Source organism: Aethalodelphis obliquidens, unplaced genomic scaffold (genome assembly GCF_003676395.1).
Source record: "Aethalodelphis obliquidens isolate GAN/ISIS:26980383/991018 unplaced genomic scaffold, ASM367639v1 scaffold15, whole genome shotgun sequence".
Lineage (NCBI taxonomy): Eukaryota > Metazoa > Chordata > Mammalia > Artiodactyla > Delphinidae > Aethalodelphis > Aethalodelphis obliquidens.
This window is the reverse complement of record NW_020837959.1, coordinates 2,266,442-2,282,475: the sequence shown is the minus strand read 5'-3', so window position 1 is coordinate 2,282,475 and position 16,034 is coordinate 2,266,442. Positions and strand designations below refer to the sequence as shown.

General features: G+C 44.6%; 1 long non-coding RNA gene across 1 annotated transcript; it reads left to right on the top strand.

Moving 5' to 3' along the window:
• The first annotated feature begins 4,404 nt into the window (after positions 1-4,404).
• LOC113625352 (uncharacterized) lies at positions 4,405-11,781 on the top strand. The gene is made up of 3 exons (XR_003434633.1): positions 4,405-4,688; positions 10,004-10,081; positions 11,665-11,781. It is a non-coding gene; the product is annotated as an uncharacterized LOC113625352 (long non-coding RNA).
• The last annotated feature ends 4,253 nt before the right edge of the window (positions 11,782-16,034 follow it).

Here is a 16,034-nt window from a genome sequence, read left to right as displayed (position 1 = left end):
GCCGGGCGCAATGAGTTTTTCTGGAGTGAGGGTCTGCGAGGACCCGTCCTCCGACTGTTAGTGATTAGGACGGAGGGGCGCTTGCTAGTGTTTTTGTTTGGTTTCGTTCACTTTGGCAAGAAGACGATTATGCTGTTTTCTATTTGAGAAGTGGACAGCCAACGCCACTTAAAACTTGGGAGTGAAAATTTGACTTTGGCAGTTGCGATGACGACTAACGAAATCTTTCCATCTTCCTTCTTTCATGGAGTGAACCTCGAAATGCTTCTAACACACTCGGCCTGTGGGACTCGGTACTTATTTGAGACGATGGTGATGCTCTAGTGTGAACACCGGGGGGCGCTGTTTGCCGTGGCCGCGCCGAGTCCTCGGGTTCCCTGCAGAAGTCGGGGGCGGCGCGCTGAGACTCGCGCGGGTGGGGTGAGGGCGTCTCAGCCGAGGAGGACCGGCCTTGCGCAACTCCTGCCTTGCTCCGTGTTTCCTGCCCCGCAAATCGGAGCTCTGCCCACCGTTACTGCCCACCCCCTCCCAAGCTTTTTACAGTACCTCTCCCGCCCCCTTTCCCTCCAAGTCCTTACCCAGCTTTATTTTCTCACCACTCTAATAGAGTTACGCTGCTTATTCTCCGTGCAGTATCCCTCTCTGGAAAGTAAGGGGCATGAGGAAGGGACTGTTTCTGTTTTGCTCCTCACTCGGCCTGGTGAAGAGTCTCCAGCACATAATAGTTGCTCAAGAAAGCTTTGAGTCAGGACACAGTGGATGAATTCACCATCCTGGTGAGGCCAGAAGGGATTTCGGGCAAACGTCACCACCAACCCTGCTCCACACCTCGCTCCTCTGGTAGTTTAAATTTCCCTAGGGAGGGGGACCGTCTTTTAAGCTAATTCTGTATCCCCCAGCTCACTAGACCTTTCTGGGCGGCTCCCTCATTCAGTAAACCTGTGGACGTAAGCCCATGAGGGCGTGGCTTTTTGTGCCTTTCTCTGGTGTCTCCCAAGTGCCTAGAACTGGAACGCAGTCCCCGCTCGATCAGTGTGTGTTTGAATAAACGTGTTGGTTTGCTGAAAGCTGTCCCCACTTGAAACACCGGTGTTTTCTGAGCAGGATTTGAGGGGCAGTGCTGATCGCAGCACCTAGCCCGCCGCCTGGCACGTGACGGAATTCACTCAGCAAGTTTGTTTAAAAAAAATTTTTTTTAATTGTCCAGCACTTTGAAAAACTAAATTTAACCAGGAGAATGTCTCCATATCAAATTTCAACCACTCCTATAAAACGCCTTGAAGACTGATTCCTTTTCAGGAAGTAGGACTGAGGAAGAAGTTAAAAGGTTAAAAGTCTGTTTAAACTAGCCACTCTCATCCCGAGTGCAGTGTTTTTTCTGCCTGCATTTAAACCACTGACCTAACAGGGTAATCCTTTTACCGATTGCTTAGATGAAAGGTGCCCAAGGCCAAGAAAATTATGTAGTTCCTTTTTTTTTTAATTAATTTATTTATTTTTGGTTGCTTTGGGTCTTCATTGCTTCATATCTCTAGTTGTGGCAAGCAGGGCCTACTCTTCGTTGCGGTGCGGTGCGCGGGCTTCTCATTGCAGTGGCTTCTAATGTTGCGGAGCATGGGCTCTAAGGCACGTGGGCTTCAGTAGTTGTGGCTCGTGGGCTCAGTAGTTGTGGCGCGCGGATTGGCAGGCGGATTCTTAACCACTGCACCACCAGGGAAGTCCCTGTAGTTCCTTTTTAAGTAGATGCAAACTGAACAATTCTGGGACTGTCCACAGTTACAATAAAGGAAATAAGCAAATGTGGTCGCTTCTGTTGGATTTTGCAAAGTGGCTTGGGAGTTTTTAGGTACTTTGTTGTGGAACAATTCTATCTTTTAAAGTACTTTCCTCTTAAACAAACAAACAAGCACACCCTGGCTATGTACATGTCTTTGTTCAGCAGATAGGAGTTGAGAAGCTAAGCTCTAAGCCCTGACCTAGGGCTAGAGCAGTAAGAAAGACAGCCAATAAAATAAACAAGCAAAATATGTAGTGTCCTAGACAGTTATTAAATGTTTGATGGAGAAAAACTGAGCAGGGAAGGTGGATAGAGAGCGAGGCCTGGGGATGGATGCAGGGGCTCAGTTTTGAACAGGATGTGTGCAAAGATGAAGTTTCTGGAGCATTAGAATGAGGTCAGGAGTTAAACATGCAGTTATCTGGAAGAGGAAGGGTTCAGGTACAGAGAGCAGTGAGTGCAAAGGCCCTGAGGCAGAAGCCTTCCTGATGGGCTCCATGGGAGTACAGAGCAGGGAACAGAGCAGGTGAGCTGGACACCAGGCCCATGAGGAAGGGGGGCGAGTGGCCAGAGAAGGTCATTGGGACCTGTGGTCGTGACGAGGGCTGTGGCTTGTACTCTGAACCAGGTGGAAGGGTGCCCGAGGGCTCTGAGCAGAGAAGAGACATGATGTGTCCTAACACCTTCCTGCTGTGTCGAGGTGGCCATGGCAGGTGCAGGGACATCAGGGAGAGGTAATGGTGGCTGGGATCAGCATGGCGGCAGAGGAGTGATCAGCGTTGTTTACATTCTGGATGTGTTTTGCGGGTGGAACGTACAGTATTTGGTGTGGATTAGACGTGGAATAAAAAGGGTAGGAGGGGGTGGGAAGGGAGAGGGAAAAGAAGGAGGAGACGGAGGGAGGGAAAGAGAGAGGAGCCAGGAGCTAGCATCTGGACAGGTGGGTACCACATCCATCTTGCTCAGGTCTAGAGGAGCAGCCGTCCATCACTAGAGCGAGGCTTCCCCACCTTAGCACACTGACGTGTTGGACCTGATAATTCAGTTGTGGCAGGTGTCCAATGGATGTTCAGCATTGCCCCCTGGCCTCTACCTACTAGACAGGAGGAGTGACACCATCACGTCCCCCATTGTGACAACCAGTCAATGTCTCCAGGCATTGCCGAGTGTTCCCTGGGCCAAAATTGCCTTCAATTTAGAACTGCTGCTCTAGAATAATACCGATGCACTTTAGGATTCATCATTAAATGTCTTAGAGGGCTTCCCTGGTGGCGTCGTGGTTAAGAATCCTCCTGCCAATGCAGGGGACATGGGTTCGAACCCTGGTCCTGGAAGATCCCACATGCCGCGGAGCAACTAAACCCGTGCGCCACAACTACTGAGCCTGCGCTCTAGAGCCCGTGAGCCACAGCTACTGAAGCCTGCGTGCCACAGCTACTGAAGCCCATGCACCTAGAGCCCGTGCTCCACAACAAGAGAAGCCACTGCAGTGAGAAGCCCGCACACCACAACGAAGAGTAGCCCCCGCTCGCCGCAACTAGAAAAAGCCTGCGCGCAGCAACGAGAGCCCAATACAGCCAAAAATAGTAAAGTAACTAAATTAATTAATTAATTTTTTAAAAAATAAATAAAATAGATGTCTTAGAAGTGAACATCACTCCCTAATTATTTTGAAACATATCTAATGAGATTTTATAAATATTGTGGAAATCTCCTCTTTGTCCCACATAAAATAGTGACTACTATTTATTCGTCACCTACTACGTATTGGGTTCATTACCTATGAATCTCTCAGAGTGTTAGGAACTTTCTCAGAGTCACACAGCTGGCTCTTGGCAGAGGGCATGTGTCTAATCTTGAGGTCTTACCCTGTGCCGTGCCATCTGGGCCATGTCCCCAACATTTACATCCATAAAATACTGATTCCCCTCCCTTTAGTTCACATCTGCAGAACCCACATCTACTTAAGAACAAAAGTGATTCATATAGAAGCTGTTGTCCTCGAAATGGTCCACCAGCGGCTGAAGATGCCCCCCTCAGGGTGGATAGAGCAGGTTGGGCTGTTATGTCCTAACAGTATGTATCCTAATATATATATATATACTCTTTTTCAGATTTTTTTCCATTATAGGTTATTGCAAGATATTGAAAAAAAAAAAAAAAAAAGGAATTCCCTGGCCGTCCAGTGGTTAGGACTTGGTGCTTTCACTGCCGTGGCCCGGGTTCAATCCCTGGTCGGGGAACTAAGACCCCACAAGCCTCGAAGCAAGGCCAGAAAAAAAAATTAAGATATTGAATATAGTTTCCTGTGCTTCAGTAAATTTAAAAAATTATATTTTGTTTATATATATAATTGAAACACTTTGCTGTACATCTTAATCTAACACAACGTTGTAAATCAACTGTATACTTCAATTAAAAAAAAGAGAGAGAAATTAGGCAAAAAAAATCTATTGGTCGTTAGTGGTTTTTCTTTGGTTAGTTGCCTATTTATAACTCGGGTACATTTTTCAGTTAGGGCGCTACTATAGTTTTGACAGTCTTCAAAATTAAAAATTGGGGGTCATATGTGTATTATATGTAAATAAATTTCAAATATATATAAATACAAAACATACGTAATTATAAACATATGTAAATAAGTTTCTATGATATATACATATACAAAGCTTATATGTATATATTTGTTTACATAACTATGTCAACCTTGCTTATGGTGATTTTTTTTAACATGCAAATATTATTTTTTATTTGTAAGTAACCAAATCTACCAACTTCTCTTGCGTAGTTTCTGGCCATTTCAATAACCATCTGATCCACTAGATTTCCTGCTAAAGGCCTGGTGTCAGCTGAGTGAAAGGAAAGAGCATGAGAAGAGCTAGATCTGAAATCCAGATTGGCCACTTTTTAAGTAAGCGACTCTGGGCAAATATTTCCTAATCGTCATGCACTTTGGTTTCCTCATCTATCAAATGTGGACGATACTGTCCCTCTCGGTGTTGTTGTGACATGTGATCCTCTACACAGCGGGTGCACAGTAAATGTCAGGTCCCTCAACCCCTCCTCTGTGGGACCCCCCTCAATTCAACTAGCACCCCGTTGGCCAGCACCACCCACAGTCAACAGGATGAATCAGGCCCTTGGGGACTCCAACCTTACCCCAGCTTGGGCGGGAAATAGTGGGTATTTATCGAGTCTGTTTCACTTTTCATTTTCCAACACCCGCCCCACTCCAGAGTTTCTGCTCTTCTTTCTCTTAGAATTCCCTTCATCCTCTTCCCTTCCCAGAAGTCAAGTTGATGATCTGAGGGCCGGATCCCCAGCTGTGCTCCCAGGGCTGCACCTGCTGGAAGGCTCACACCCCAACATTCCAGGCTTCGGAATCTGGACCCTTGGCAGGACTGCTGGGGGAACCAAACTTACAGAAAGACTGTTAGGCTGAAACATCTACACCCAGATTGTGGGGAGAGGGGTACCTAATGGGGAACATTGAAAAATTCCTTCAAATGCTTGAAAAGAGTAAAACAAGATATCCAAAGCTGTCATGATCATATAACTGCTATACCGGCTGGCAGTTTATATCAACAATCTGCCAGACCACTTCTTAGATTTCAGAAAATATTTCCATCTAATTCAACACTGTCGCTTTCTAACAGCTCATTTTCCACTTATCACAAAGATTATCCTAAAACTGCAAAGCAAATTGAATGGAATTTTATAGAAATGGGAGTCAAATCAAGACAGACTCCCCAAATGGTAGATTACTGACAAAAAGAGAATCTTGTAAAATATAAAGCGTGTGGTGGCAGCCAGTACAGAGGGGAGATCACAGATTCCGTCTTCCGCACCATCTGCCCGGCTTCCGCCCTCTGCATAGACACTGCTATCCCTGCCCTCGATCACACACGCTTCAGGGAAATGTCAGGATGATTCCTGCCCACAAATCACGTGACTGGTCCAGGATCAGCGCTACAGCGTCTTCCTTCATGGTTTCTTCCAAGTCATTCCATTCTTTCTACCTCTCGTCTGCTTGATCCAAATCTGGGTGATCCCATAGGTAGACCCCCAGACTGTGGCTCATCTGTTCTGTCCCAACGCTGGTTGCAGGATCTCTTGGTCTGGGATGCTGGTCTTTACGTTTCTTTTCCCAAACAGACCGCAGTTCCCTTGGGGACAAGAGGCTGACTTCCTTTCCCTGGTGTATAGGTTTGCCCGGGCTGCTGTAACAAGTACCACAGGCTGGGCGGCTTAAACGGCAGACGTTCATCTCGCGATTCTGGAGGCTGGACCTGCGAGATCAAGGTGGGCCTGGCTCTGCGGGGCATCCTGGTGCTGCTGGCAGAAGCCCTGTGCCCGCTGCCCTGTCACTGCCACAGCGTTCCCTGTGGGCCGAAGTCTGGACACAGGGCTGTGCGTCTTCCTCCCTCGTTTCTGTAACAGATCAGCTTGGTCTGTGCTTGCCTCCTGACTGATCTCCAAGTCGGGACCTGGTCCTGGAGGACATGTGCCCCCAGAAGGACTTTGAAGGGGCTTCAGGACAAAGAAAGAAGGGTTGGAGGGCAGCACTGCTGCCAGGCTCCGTCTTCCTCCATCAGGCCTCAGCTTCTGCTTCCCTGGGGCCATGGGCCTGGCTGCAGGTGTGGGTGTGAGTGCAGGTGTGGTGCAGGTGTGCGTGCAGGTGTGGGTGCAGGTGTGAGTGCAGGTGTGGTGCAGGTGTGGATGTGGGTGTGTTAGTGTGAATTCAGCTGTGGGTGTGGGTGCAGGTGTGGCTGAAGGTGTGGGTGTAGGTGCAGGTGTGGTGCAGGTGTGGGTGCAGGTGTGGGTGCGGGTGTGGTACAGGTGTGGGTGCGGGTGTGGTGCAGGTGTGGATGTGGGTGTGTTAGTGTGAAGTCAGCTGTGGGTGTGGGTGTGGGTGCAGGTGTGGCTGAAGGTGTGGGTGTAGGTGCAGGTGTGGTGCAGGCGTGGGTGCGGGTGTGGTACAGGTGTGGGTGTGGTACAGGTGTGGGTGCAGGTGTGGTGCAGGTGTGGGTGCAGGTATGGGTACGGGTGTAAGCTGAGCAACCCCTCTGGTTTCCACCACACCTCCATCTCTGCTCACAGGCGGAGAAGCCCCTTTTCTCTCCGAATGGATGGTTTCACCTGGGCGCTCCTGGACATGGGACGCCTCTTCTGCTTTCCTCTAAGCCTGGGGTCCTTGGTGTCTGGCTGTTCCCTGCGGTCCTAGTCGGGTCTTAGAACCTGGTTACAGGGAGGGTATCCCTTGGGCCAGGCCCCAGGTCTCAAAGCACCAGGCATCTAGACACAGGAACTCTCTGACCCCACCACACACCCACTGACTCAGAAACTCTGGGTGGGCCCAGGTCTGGGGTTTTCTCAAGCCCCCCAGGTGCGTCTGAGCAGCTCAAGCCTGACACCCCTGCTAACACCTGGACTGATCTCACCAGCGACTCCGGCCATGGTCTCTCATCAGCAGACGGGCCACTCCTGCTCTGTTCACAGGCAGGGCAGCGTTTGCTCAGCAGGTCAACATCCCTGCTGACGTTGCCCCAGACCTGGCGATCATCTGTGTTCAGACATTCCTCAGTCCTTTCCTGTAATCTAATATTCGGGTTTAACAGCTCAACTTCCTCTTGCGAAACAACGTGAATTTCCCCAACCAGACAGAACAGGAACTGAAATTAGTTGCTTTTGATTTTTCAGTAACTGATCCGCCTTTTGAACTTTTTTAAACTTTGTACGTGAAAGTCTTCCGAACTGTGCTCATCCGTCCATTGTCACCTCTTCAAGCTCACCGTTTGTCGGCATCTCGGAGGACAGGAGCAGAGAGGGCTTTTCATCCTCTGGGAAAGCATCGCTTTTCCTGGTCTCGTGTGGATACGCCCACTTGGGGATATTTCACTTCCCACCGTGGACGTGACTCACTTTCTCATCCCGGTTGGACACTCAGCTCCATCTTCGGGGATGCCGTGCAGGCTGCTTCCCTCCCGCTCCGTCCTCTCCACGGTCACAGAGCTCCATAGCGCTGAGTCGTGCTGCCTCCTTCAAGGAGCCGGCTCCCCCATGCTCTTCATCACCAGTGACCCATCTAACCGTCACTCAGTCTTCCAACCCATCTTTGGCCTTTGACCCTGTTTCCCACTTCCTTCTTTGTGAAAATCCATCCCGTGGTCTTCTCACCTTCCTGCCTACACAGCCTCCCCGGGACCTACCCTTGATCATGGGGGTTTGCTTTTTTTTAAAAAATTTTGATTGGAGTATAGTTGCTTTACAATGTTTTGTTAGTTTCTGCCGTACAGCAAAGTGGCTCAGTTATACAGGTACATATATCCACTCTTTTTTAGGTTTCCTTCCCATTTAGGTCACCACAGAGCATTGAGTACAGTTCCCTGTGCTGTATAGTCGGTTCTCATTAGTTATATTTTATACATAGTGTCAATAGTGTATATATGTCCATCCCAATCTCACAATCATCCCACACCCCCCTTTCCCCACTTGGTGTCCATAAGTTTGTCCTTTACATCTGTGTCTCTATTTCTGCTTTGCAAATAAGTTCATCTGTACCATTTTTATAGATTCCACATATAAGTGATATTATACGATATTTGTTTTTCTCTTTCTGACTGACTTCACTCTGTATGACAGTCTAGGTCTATCCATATCTCTGCAAATGGCACTATTTCGTTCCTTTTTATGGCTGAGTAATATTCCATTGTACGGGGGTTTGTTTTTTAAATAAATTGGCCATACGTTTAAGTATCCTATAAGTCTTCGTGCCCTGAAACTTCTGTTGCATATAAAGTTACCTAGCTTTCCTTGGAATAGAACTTGGGCTGCACTGTAATCAAACCTAAATCCTGACAAGAGTAGGCATGTAAAAACAGACCTTCTTAAAGACTCTAGAATTTCTGATGGTCTGAAAAATAAAGAAGAAACAATGACTGTATTGGGGCTACAGGAAGATGGCGACGCCCATCTCAGGATTTTAAACCGCTGCTGTAGCTGGACCCTTAGGCAACCATTCAGCCTAATCTCAAGATTTCACAGTTCCTGTAAATTTCTTAGATTGCATCACCATGAGATTTGGAGGCCTTACAGGGAAGAGACAGACAGTCCCACATGTGGACAGAGATGGGGCAGCACACAGCCATCTTCAGGGTCCAACGTGGGGCACGTTGCCAGCCCCAGGACACCCCTTGAAATCTGGACCGCTGAGTCAGTGGTGGGGGCCTGAAAAGTTAACAAGAGGCAGATTAACAGGAGGAAAGAAAGCAAGTTTTATTCACACACATGTGTGTCTGTTCAGATGAAGGGGCTCCCTGAGCCGCTGGCTATAGGGGTTTATATACCAACTTAGTAGGGGAAAGGGAGGGGCAGAAAGGGCTGCTCTGGGGAGACACGTGAGCCTTTACGGGGACACCTGGGAGGTGTGGCAACTGTGATAATGTTTCTTTGTGCAATTTCTCATCCCTGGGTGAGGGGTCAGTCTCCTTCCCCCAAGAGGGAATAAAGTGCTGTCTTTAGCCAGATAAAGGAAGCTCCAAAAAGGCTTCTTTCTGCATCAGCTGTCTCCGGTTGAAATACTCTTCATACCCACTCCGTGAGGCTGAGTGGGTCCCTCCAGGACTAACAGAGACCTTGCTTAGGGTTTGACCAGAAGGACCACTCCTCAGGGGCGTCTGCTCCAGGCTCAATGAGTTGTCTAAATGAGATCTCGGTGCCTCCAGAAGGCCAGAGTTTCAGCGTTTCCCTGTAGAAACAGTCAAAGATTCCTGAGCTCTGTTCTGTAATTTACTTTTCGTTTCCAAGGCTTAACGATACATACTTGCTGTGGACTGAATATTTGTGTCCCCCAAATTCATACGGTGAAATCCTAACCCCATGCATAGTGTTGCTATTAGGAGTTGGGACATTGGGGGGAAGATTGAGTTGTGAGGGTGGAGCCCTCATGAATGAGATTAGTGCCCTTATAAAAGGGACCCCAGAGAACTCCCATCCCTCTTCCCCATGTGAGGACACAGTCCGGCAAATGCAGAAGTGGGCCTCACCAGACACTGAATCTGCCAGCACCTTGATCTTGGACTCCAGCCTCCAGAACTGTGAGACATACACTTCTGTTGTTTATAAGCCATCCAGCCTGTAGCATTCTGTTATAGCTCCCTGAACGGACTAAGATAATATGTTTTTTAGACTACCCATGGGAAATAAATGTGTTTTCATTTCCCAAAGGCTTACTAGAGTTTTGGACTGCAATTGGAACAGATGGGAATCTGAAAACAGTGCTCTCCTCCTGTGAACCCACCAGAGGTAGGAGGGCTGCCCCTACCCCGTTGGCTGTCACCCATCTTTAAAGAAAGGCACTGTGCCACTAAAACTCCGGTTTGAGACTCTCATCATTTATATTCAGTAATTCATCCACAGTGTGGCTCTCAACTATTTTCATACGTTAGCTTATCAGATTTTCGGTCCATCCCCGGGCTGCCGTATTTATCTTGTCTTCTACCCCTCTTATTTGATTTAATTCTCTATTTGTCTGGCTCTAACTGACCATCGGTAACTGTATATTAGAAGACAGAACGAGAAAATCTTTTTCCAGGCACTAATCTTTTAGAACCATATCTGAGAGTCAGTGAGGAGAGAGGCTCAGATCTGCATTCCAATTGCTTTTTATTCTTTCCATGAGCAAGTTCTTTTTATTGCACCACTGGACAAACATTTCCGTAAGAGATCCAGTTATAATGATTAAGGAACTAATTCTAACTTCAAGCTACTTGAATAAATATTAACATGGGTCTCAAATAATTTAGGGAAACTGTAAAGAACTATTTATAACCTGAAGCTAATTTTTAAAAATAACTTACCACCGGACTGAGTCTTAGGTTTTAAGAAGTGGGCAAACATAGTGGGGTTCTACTTAATTTTTATTGTCTTGTTTGTGTTTTCCTGTATTTTTCATATTTTCTATAATGAATACACATTACTTTTGAGAAGAGAAAAAGCAGATCTAAACTTAAACTTAAATTTGAACCTGGGAAAATGGGATGGACGTTTATGGGAAGGACCAAACGAACAACTTAAAATTCATTGTTTACTTTTAACTGCGGTTATATTTCCTTGCACCGTTCAGAGTATTTACTGGCTTTGGGAGTGGGGGTGGAGGAAAAGTATGGTTAGTGAAGTGTGTTTAAACTGCCATATTGCAGTGCTAATATTCTGAAGTGTCACTGTTCTTAGGACTTTGCTCAGCACTTATACAACAATTCTTAACAACTACTGCTTGATGAGGGTGAAAATATTAAAAATGTAGGTTGAAGCATATGAAATCGCTGGTGTTTGAGCTTTTGTGAGCTACTTTGGTAAATTCACGGTACATTTCTTGAGTGCACAATTGGAGAAGTTTGACAAATGTGTTCAGCGGTGGGACCGTCACCACAATCCAGATACTGAACATGTCCGTCGCCCCAAACCCTCCTTGTGTCCTTGTCACCCTCCTGCCCCGCCCTCCACTGCATAGATAGCCCACCATTTGTTCTCCATTCACCTGTCGGGTATTTGGGTAGTTTCCACTCTGCTACTACAATAGAGCTGCCGTGACCGTCCATACACGTCTTGGTGTGGACATGTGCTTTCATTTATCTTGGGTAAAAGCCTGGAAATTGAATGGATCATACGGTAGGTACATGTTTAACTTTTTTAAAAAATGCCAAACTGCTTTCCCAAGTGCTTCTTGCAATTATGTTCCCAGTGGCAGTGGTTGAGAGCTCTAATTTCTTCGGTCTTTTAAATTGTGCCCATTCTCGTGGGTACACAGGGGAACCGCACTCTGGTTTCGGTTCGTATTTCCCTGCAGATGTTGAGCATATTTTCGTGGGTGTTATTGCTGTCTGTAGATCTTCCTTGATGAAATGACGATTCAGGACTTCCCTGGTGGCTCAGTGGTTGAGAATCCGCCTGCCAATACAAGGGACATGGGTTCGATACCTGGCCCGGGAAGATCTCACATGCCGCGGAGCAACTCAGCCCATGAGCCACAACTACTGAGCCCGCGTGCCTAGAGCCCCTGCTCCGCAACAAGAGAAGCCACCGCAGTGAGAAGCCCGCGCACCGCAACGAAGAGTAGCCCCTGCTCGCCACCACTAGAAAAAGCCCACACGCACAGCAACGAAGACCCAGCGCAGAGAAAAATAAATAAATAAACGCATTAAAAAAGAAATAAGAAAAAAAAGAAATGACTATTCAGATTTTTGCACAGGTAGTAGTAGTTTTTAAAAGCCCCGCAGATGATTGTAACGTGGGGAGATGGTTGAGAGTCACCGAGAGCAGCCCAAGCTCCACAAACACTAATTCCCGTGGCAGCTTCTTGCGCCCTCTTCTGGCAATGGGGGGTAGTACCCTCCCTTACCCAGGTTCAAGGAGAGGGTGAATCCTTCCAGAGCCCTGAGGACCCTTCTGGAGCCAACCTCAGCACGAATCTTGTAGGGGATGTCGAAGTGGAGAAGGATGGCCGTCTCCTCCCTTCCTCACACACGCCTCCGTCGGTTAAGAAGGAAACTATAGGCCTAAAAAGGAATCAATCGTGTTAGGCCCCAAGGCAGTAGATCAAGACTTAATACCTAACCCAAATAGTTTCAGCTTTTCCTGGAATGTGATGTTTAACCGACCAACCTGGCATTTCCTGGTCAGCACTAGGGGGTAATCTGACTGATAGACCCACTCCAATCCCCCCCACCCCACCCCAGAAGGGTGACCTCACCTCCAACAATGCATTCTTTGTTAATAATCCTCCCTCCCCCACTCCCTGCCACCTTAAAAACCCTTTCCTTTCCTGCAGCTCAATGAAGCTACTTTCTACTTGCTAGATGGGCTGCTGCTGGGTTCATGAATCGTTCAATAAAGCCAGTTCGATCTTTTAAATTACTCATTCACTTTTTGTTGTCTAACACGATAAAGTTACAAAAGTGATACATGTGGTTTTTTGTTTGGTTGGTTTTGGGTTTTGGCCACGCCCTGTGGCATGTGGGATATTAGTTCCCCCACCAGGGATCGAACCCGTGTCCCCTGCAGCAAAAGCTTGGAGTCTTAACCACTGGACCATCAGGGAAGTCCCTAGATGCAGTGTTGTGTTTTGTTTTGTTTTGCTTTTTACATCAAATGCAAAGTGTAAATGTAACACTACCTTGATACTTGCCCTGTCCATGCTCATCCGGAAGGGGTATTGCTGTAAACGGTTGAGGGAAATTTTTTTTTTTAATTAAAAGAAAATCAGTTGAGAGAAATTTTAATGAAGAAAGTATGGACTTCCATCTTTATTCTCTCTTTCAATTAATATGTGACCATGGGGAAGGCTCTGGGTATACTTAATGCATAATTTCCTCATCTGGAAATGAAGTTATTGCCTACTCTCCTTTTCTCATGGGGTTTTATGACAATTAAATGATGTGTGTGAAATGGAACATTTACAAAAATGTATCTGTACTAAGTCTTGATGGAAATATCAACAATTGTCAAAGAATTTAAATTATTCTTACCACAGCCTTCAAATAAAACACAAGTTGAAAACAAACAATAAAAAGAGAGTTTGAAAACCTAAATGTTTGTAGCTTAGAATGAAACACTCATGAATTATGGAAGAAAGTATAGTGGGGAATCACAAAATATTTAGAACTGAACGTCAGTGGGCAGTTTATTAAAGCTTGTGTGATGCAGCAAAGGCCATACTTAGAGGCAAATTTATATCCTTCAATGCATTTATTAAAAAGAAGAAACATTTAAGAGAACTAACTTAAGAGTTTGTTTTGGGACTTCCCTGCTGGTCCAGCGGTTAAGACTCTGGGCTTCCAATGCAGGGGGTGCAGGTTCAATCCCGGGGAACTAAGATCCCATATGCTTCATGGCATGGCCAAAGAGGGGGGAAAAAAAAGAGGTTTCTTTTTAAAAGTTGAAAAAGGAACAGAAAGTAATTTTTTTTAATCACAAGATAATTAAAAATAGCAAAAATTAATAAAAGTATAACCAAAGTAGCAATAGAAAGGGTGAATAAAACTGAAATCCAGCTTAAAAAAAAGATTATTAATACTTCAAACTCTAGTAAGACTGACAAAGAAGAAAGAATCACAAATAAACTAGATATAGGATGAAAGGGTGATATGGCTACAGACTAAATTTAAAATAATAAGAATACTATACATGTTTTATACTAATATTTTGGAAGCTTGGATGAATAAATGATTTTCTGTAAAAACTGCTAAAGTTGACTGAATAAAAAATGGAAACTATAAATAAATTAATAATTAAAAAAATTAAGCCAGTAGTCAAAAGTCACCCTCAATCAAAAGATACCAAGCTTGGCCTCAGAAAGACAGATAACTCGTATTTCATATAGACTATATGAAAAAGTAGAAAAAGAGGGGAAATTACCCAAATCAGTTTGTGAGGCTGGTATAGGCTTGAATACAGAGTACAAGGAATGTGAACTATTGACCAATATCACTTGTGACTATAGGTGTAAACTCATAAATAAAGTATCAGCAAAGGAAATTCAGCAATGTATAAAAACACTAATGCACCATGACAAGGTAGTTTAGCCCAGGATTACAATATGTTGTGAATCAGAAGATGTATTGTTGTAATCCACTGCAATAATAGAATAAAGGACAAAAAACATATGATCACTTTAACAGTTACAGAAATATTGTCTGATAAAAGTCAATAATCATTTGTGATTTTTTTTTAAAAAGTCTTAACAAACGTGGAATCAAAGGGATTTTCCTTACCCTGAAGAAAAAGGTATTTTTCAGAAGCAAACATCACACTTCCTATTTTAACTTTAAAAGCATTTCCATTCAAGTAAAAGTAAGGCAAGGTCATTTGTTATAACCCCTATGATTCTTCAAGGGCATCCTGGCAAATACAGCAAGAAAAAAAGAAAACTAAGAGTTAACAGAAACTGGAAAGGAAGATGCAAATCTTGTTATTATCTGGAGATGATATAATTGCATATGTAGAAAATCTGAGATAATTGACAGAGAAATAATGGTTTTGTTGGAAGTAGTATCTATGCTACAAAAAAGTCAATAGCATGTTATCATCAACCATAAATATTTATAAAATGGAATAGAAAAAGATGCCATTATTCATACATCAAAAGTTACCAAAAATAAATATAATACAGGATATATGAGACTTGTATGGAGAAAAGTATAATCATTGTTGAAAGACATTTTCAAAGATACAAATAAATGGAGAGTCATGTTATGACTTATGCATGAAATAAAGCTGAAAATGATGAAGGTGTCTACTCTCCTCAAATTAATTTTTTTTGAATTTTATTCTTTATGCAGCAGGTTCTTATTAGTTATCTATTTCATACATATTAGTGTATACATGTCAATCCCAATCTCCCAATTCATCCCACCACCACCACCACCACCACTTTCCCCCCTTGGTGTCCATACGTTTGTTCTCTACATCTGTGTCTCTATTTCTGCCCTGCAAACTGGTTCATCTGTACCATTTTTCTAGGTTCCACATATATGCATTAATATACGATATTTGTTTTTCTCTTTCTGACTTACTTCACTCTGTATGACAGTTTCTAGATCCATCCACGTCTCTACAAATAATCCAATTTCATTCCTTTTTATGACTGAGTAATATTCCACTGGATACATGTACCACATCTTCTTTATCCATTCTTCCGTCAATGGGTATTTAGGTTGCTTCCATGACCTGGTTACTGTAAACAGTGTTGCATTGGACATTGGGGTTCATGTGTCTTTTTGAATTATGGTTTTCTCTGGGTATATGCCCAGTAGTGAGATTGCTGGGTCATATGGTAATTCTATTTTTAGTTTTTTAAGGAACCTCCATACTGTTCTCCATAGTGGCTGTATCAATTTACATTCCCACCAACAGTGCAAGAGGGTTCCCTTTTCTCCACACACTCCCCTCTCCAGCATTTGTTTTTTGTAGATTTTCTGATGATGCCCATTTGAACTGGTGTGAGGTGACACCTCATTGTAGTTTTGATTTGCATTTCTCTAATAATTAGTGATGTTGAGAAGCTTTTCATGTGCTTCTTGGCCATCTGTATGTCTTCTTTGGAGAAATGTCTATTTAGGTCTTCTGCCCATTTTGGGATTGGGTTGTTTCTTTTTTTTAATATTGAGCTGCATAAACTGTTTATATATTTTGGAGATTAATCCTTTGTCCATTGATTCGTTTGCAAATATTTTCTCCCATTCTGAGGGTTGCCTTTTCA